Source organism: Chrysochloris asiatica, unplaced genomic scaffold (genome assembly GCF_000296735.1).
Source record: "Chrysochloris asiatica unplaced genomic scaffold, ChrAsi1.0 scaffold00090, whole genome shotgun sequence".
NCBI lineage: Eukaryota > Metazoa > Chordata > Mammalia > Afrosoricida > Chrysochloridae > Chrysochloris > Chrysochloris asiatica.
This window is the reverse complement of record NW_006408608.1, coordinates 2053006-2058867: the sequence shown is the minus strand read 5'-3', so window position 1 is coordinate 2058867 and position 5862 is coordinate 2053006. Positions and strand designations below refer to the sequence as shown.

Sequence of the window (5862 nt, the reverse complement as noted above, 5' to 3'; positions counted from 1 at the left end):
CTGGGATGTTGGTGAAGCCGCTGGAATTGGAGACTTTTTTGTTTTTCAAATGGAAAACCCTAGCTGGCTGGCCCAATGGCTGGCGAGTTCTAGCGCTGCTGGCTGGACTCTGTCCTCTGTCCATCTGTCTGTCTGCAGCTTCACTGGAAAGGCAATCCAGGCAGCTGTGGCAGATGTTCTGGTGGGGGGGAAGCCAGGAGGGGGTTCCAGCAGCCTCAGGGCCTGGGGGCAGCTGGTTGAACCCTGGTGGGCAAGACTGGAGTATGAGAAGCTGTGGTCTCTATAACTATCTGTCCTAGAAACAGTCAGGGTAGAAAGGGTTTCCCAGTCTCCTCATTGAACATTTAGGGAAACTGAAGCCCAGAGAGGGGATCAGTGTGGCGACAGGTCCTAGTCTTTCAGTCCAGGGCCTTTTTCTTCCTGTCTGTCATGGTGGGGAGGAAAGAACAATCAAATGCAAGAGTGTGAGGGGACACAGAGAACTAGGTGACCCAAAAAATGCTTGTGAAAGTAACTGTCACAACTGATTTCTCACATACCACCTGTCGTGCAGTCTCACAAGGAAGCACACTGCATTTCCCCCACTTAGTGCACTTAGCTCCCCCACTTAGTTCCCCTACTTAGGAAACTACACAAATCTAGAATTCAAGTGGAGATGGAAGCAGTAGATCTGGCCTGGTGCTCAAAAGCCTCCACAGGTAAAGGGAGCCAGCCACCTCCTCCAGAAAGCCTTCCATGAGCACTTCTCCATTCCACAGAGCTCCCAGCTCCTCCATGACCACACTTGACAAATACCTTTGGCTACAACCCCCATTTCCGACTCTGGTCTCAGCTCACTGTGGGTCATGTATCCTCCCCACTAGACTACAAATGGGCCCATGGTGGGCAGTGACCATGTCTGCAACCATGGGGACCCACAACAGTGCCTGCTTTACTCACGGGTGCTATGAGTTACCATTGAGTCAGAACAAAATGTTGCCTGGTTCTACTCCATCTTCACTATTATCCGTATGCCTAAGTCCATTTTTGCAGTCACTGGGTGTTTTGAAAGTTGCCCTGGTGGCACTGTAGTATAAGCACTGGACTGCTAAACATAAGGTTTGCAGTCCAAACCTGCCAACTGCTTTGTGAGAGAAAGATGAGGCTTTCTACTCCTGTACCGATTCACAGCCTTGGAAACCCTATCTAGAGCTGCTATGAGTTGCAATCGACTCGATGGTAGTGAGTTTGGTTTGGGAGCTCTGGTGGATTTTGAGTGCCTTCTACCCTAGGGGAGTGCTGGTGTGGTGTTGTAGGATAAACACTAAGGTCAAGACTGCTGGTTCAAACCCATCAACTACTCCTAGGAAACCCTGTACAAGGGCTGTATGAGTTGGAATGAACTTGATGGCACTTAACAACAATGAACTATCCTAGGGGGTTCGTCTTCCAGCACTATACTGAACAATGTTTTGTTTTGATCCATTGACTAATTTTCCAACATAGATTGCCAGTCCTTTCTTCCTTGTCTCTTAGTCTGGAAGCTTTGCTGAAACTTGTCCAACACAGGTGAACCCTGCTGGGATTTGAAATACCAGTGGCATAGCTTCTAGCATCATGGCAACACACAAGCCACCAGTCTAGCAAATTGACGGGGAAGATGGGGCCTGTCCTCCATTCCCTGTGGCTGGGACTCAGTTAAGTGCTCACTGGACTCTGCTGTCTGAGGCAGCTTGAGTAGAAGCCCTTACTTACGCCTCAGACACAGCCCCAGAGAAAAAGATGTAAATAAAACCAAAGGAAAACTAGGCGCGTCCTTGAAACTTCCCTGTCCCTCAGCCTGTAACAGGGATTTATGACTCGGATAATTCTTCGGTGCTTTATCTGGGGTGTGTGGGCATGTGTGTATACGTGTGGGGTGCCTGTGTATTTTCCTAGTAATAAAACCCTCAGTCCCTGAGAATAAATTTGAGGAGACAGTTTTACTGACAGATTTTTTTTTCTCCTTTGTATAAAATATATATAGTGAAATTTGAGATCGGGACGATAAGAGAGGGCTGCTATGTTTTAGGAGGAGATTTAAAAAATAATACCTGGAGGGAGTCTAGGCCCCAAGACCAACTGCAAGTCAAATGGCCTGGCTGCCTTACCCATTTAGGGCTTTGGGAGGAAAATGCTTCACAAGGCCACTGGGTTTTGGCATCTTCCCTCATATGGAGTTGGCCACTGGGGGGGGCGGAGGTGGGACTTGATGTATTTGTTCATATAGAACCTTAGCCTGGAGGGCTGGGATGGCAACCCTGGTCTGGGTTTGGATCTCACCTTTGCCAGAAACCCATCGTGGAACCCCCAGCCAAATCACTGTGTCTTTCGGTGCCTCTGTTTCTTCATCTGCACAGTGGGAAAATGATTGTCTGTTTTCGGGGGGCAATCATGGTTCAGTGATAGAATCCTCACTTTCCATGTGGGGAACCCATTCTTCTCCTCCCTTGTTCAAGAAGCCAGACTTGACTCCTGGCCAATGCACATCATGTGCTCCGAGGCTGTATAAGTTTCAGGGGAGCTTCCAAAGATGGGCTAGGAAGAAAGACCTGGCAATCTGCTGCCAAAAGAGTCAGGCAATGAAACCCCATGGGTCACATCAATCCAGTTCTGTTGTGCATGGGGTTGCTGTAGGTCCAATTGGACTGAAGCTAATGACCACAACAGTGTCCATGCTACCCACGTCCTGAGGACATTGTGGGCTCACACTAAAGGCTGCGCTGAAAGCCACGTTTCCCAGCATCATCATTATTGACATTTGGAGCCAAATGTCTCTCTAGTGGGGGTTGTCCCATATATTGGAGAATATGTAGCAGCAGTCTGTCCCCTACCTACTAGATGACAAGAACAAACCACCCATAAATTGTGACTACCAAAAATGACTCCAGACCTTGTCAAATGTCCCCTGGAGGGCAAGGTATCCCCTAGTCAAGAACTACTACTTCAAAGGCGTTTTGGTGGTTCTAAGACCATAGAAGAATCGATGCTTTTGAGTTATGGTGTTGGAGGAGAATATTGAAAGTGCCATGGGCTGTCAAAAGAACAAACATCCGTGTTGGAAGAAGTGCAGCCAGAGTGCTCCTTGGAGGCCAGGATGGCCAAACTTCCTCTCTCATACTTCAGACATATTGTCAGGAGGGACCAGTTGCTGGAGAAGGATATCATGTTTGGTAAGGTGGAGGATCAGAGAAAAAGAGGAAGACCCCAAGAGAGATGGGTTGGCAAAGTGGCAACATCAGTGGTCTCAAGCGTGACAATTGTGAGGTTGGCCTAGGATTGGGCAATGTTTTGTTCTGCTGTGCATAAAGTCGCTGTGAGTCGGTACCGACTCGATGGCACCTAACAACAACAACAAGAGCCCTAGTGTGGTGTTGCAGGATAATGCTCTGGACCACAGGTCAGTTTGAACCTCAAGGTTGGCATTTTAAACCCATCCGCGGCTCCTCGGAAACCCTGTACAAAGTATCTATGAGTGGGAACTGACTACCTGTACTTAACAACAACAAAAAGGTCAAATGAATGTGGGGTTGGGTGGGGAAGGAGGAACCACTCATGGAGGGAGCCCCTGGAATGTCATGAACTCCTGCCAGACTAGAAGTGGGGAGATGGAACCTCTGACTATGTTACCACCTTGTGCCTTGTGCCAAGCTGGGCACAATCAGCTGCTGGATGCTCTGCTTTGGCCTGACATCAGAGGCATTTGGGAATAGACATGTCATGGGAGTGTCAGGTGGCTCCCAGTCAGAGGAGAGATCAGCCTCTTCTGGTTGGCTCTCTCCCTCCTCCCCCATGCTGCATAGGGCCTGGGTTTCCCTGCCTCTCGGGGGTCACCCCATGCCCAGTGAAAATGCACAAAGCCCCAGAGGAGAAGCAGAGAAGTGTCTGAGTGTAGTTAAGTCCAGAGAAGAGACAAGTAGGTGGGAGCTTAGCAGGAGATAAGGAGAAGGTCCCACTGCAGATCCTGCTTGGGGTCCTGGAGTTGTCAGTGTTTTAGCCATCGCTAGTCAGGACTCCCTTGGATACTTGGTGTGATTGAGCAGTAGTGGGGCCTTCTTATTTGGTGGGAGCTTTCAGTCTAAGGAGGTGTGGCACACAGAGGGCGCTCAATAAATGCTGGCTGCATCAAATTGAGCCTGTGTCCCCTAAACCAGCAGCAATACGGTATAGACCAAATGTGGTCCAAGTCAGCTTGGATGCAGATGTATCCAGAGAAGCCTAACCGTTCTCAGGCACACCCTCCCAGGAAAACCACAGATCCAAGCTCCACTTGCAGGCTTTGCCTAGGGAAGCGGCTTTCAGGACCTTCCCAGCCCAGCCCTTGGAGAAACCCCCATCCCTGCCCCTCCCCAGCCCCATCATTCCTGCCTTCACCATTCAGAGCCTGGGGGAGTTAATTCCACTTCTCCAGGCCCAGGCTCTTAGCGCCCAGCTGAGTGGCGAGAGGCTGCAAGCTCCCAGTCTATAATAGAGTTGCTGAGACAAGCGGAAAACTGCAGCCGAGTAAACAGATAAATAATTGAACCAGTGACAACACATACCTTGCTGCTTTGTGGAGTAACACTTTCATTAGCGGGCGGCGGCGCACACATGGGGATGTGGACTGCCTTGAGGAGGATGGGACACTTGGGTCCAGCTTTTAATCAGCTGTGAACAGCTGGGCACTTGAGCAGCCTTTGTCTTCCAGCCCAGCTTTATTATCGCCTTGAGTCCTCCCTCTTCCTTCCTGCCTCTGTGTTCCCAGGTGAAACAGGGACCTCATTACCTTCCTCCTATATCCCTCCCAAGGGCTCCCCAAAGAGGCCAAGTTCTCCATCCCAGCCCTTTTCTCCATCCCATTGCGTGTGTAGATTAGGGTCCTCCCTGCCTCCTTCAGGTGCCCTGCCTCAGTTTTGCCCCTCTTTAACCCCAGAGGAGCTTGAATAGAACCTGAGTGTGGGTCTCCATTCTTGCCCTGCAACTTCCCTCCACCTTCAGGAAGAAGCTGAGCTTCTCTGCCTTTGAGGCCCTTCCTGATCTGGCACTTTCTGATTCCTCCCCTCCCCTGCATCTCTCATGCCACTTTCTTTTGCTTTGTGCTCCAAGCACTCCAAACATAGTATATTCTCTGGGCAAAGCTTGGTTTCTCCTGCCTCAGGGCCTTTGCTTCAACTATTCTCTCTGCCTGGAAAACACTCCAGGCATCTGCTAGCTAGCTCCTGCTAGTCCTTCAGAAGGCAACCTAGACATTACTTCTTCCAGTAAGCCCTATGTGATTACCCTATCCTCATGACGTGGGCTTCCCCTCTTCTGGACTCCCCAGGCATTCTAGACCTAACCCTTGGAGGATTTATCAGAAATTATTGCGATTAAGCTTGGGTGACGCCCCCATGAGAATTTTGCAACAGTGACCACATCCCCCACTGTCCCCAATTCTACTCTCAGCTTCCCTTCAAGCTACTCCCCGATTCCTTCTCTCCCAGGGGGACAAGAAAGCTCCAGGACCAGACTGATTCTGGCTGACTTTGCAGAACACAACCACACTCTCTGGTCCTGTCTGCAGCTCACCATGCTTTGCTTGTCACAAGACGAGCAATCAGGGAAGTGGGGCATGGTGCACTGGGAGGAGCTATCAGGAATAAACAGGGTGTGTTCCCAGCTCTGCTCCTTCAGAGCTGTTGGCTTCACTTCAGAGCCTCAGTGTATGCATCAGTAAAATGGGAATGAACACTCCCTCTGCCCTGGGGGAATATGTTGTTGTTGTTATCAGGTGCAATTGAGTCTGAACCGACTCATAGCGACTCCATGCACAGCAGAACGAAACAATGTCCGATCCTGGGCCAACCTCACTACCGCTGCCACACT

At 50.1% G+C, this 5862-nt stretch overlaps 1 protein-coding gene across 1 annotated transcript in view; it reads left to right on the top strand.

Annotated features, from left to right (window-relative positions):
• IGSF21 (immunoglobin superfamily, member 21) overlaps nucleotides 1-5862 on the top strand; it is a 211819-nt gene that overhangs the window by 83425 nt on the left and 122532 nt on the right. The window lies entirely within an intron of this gene.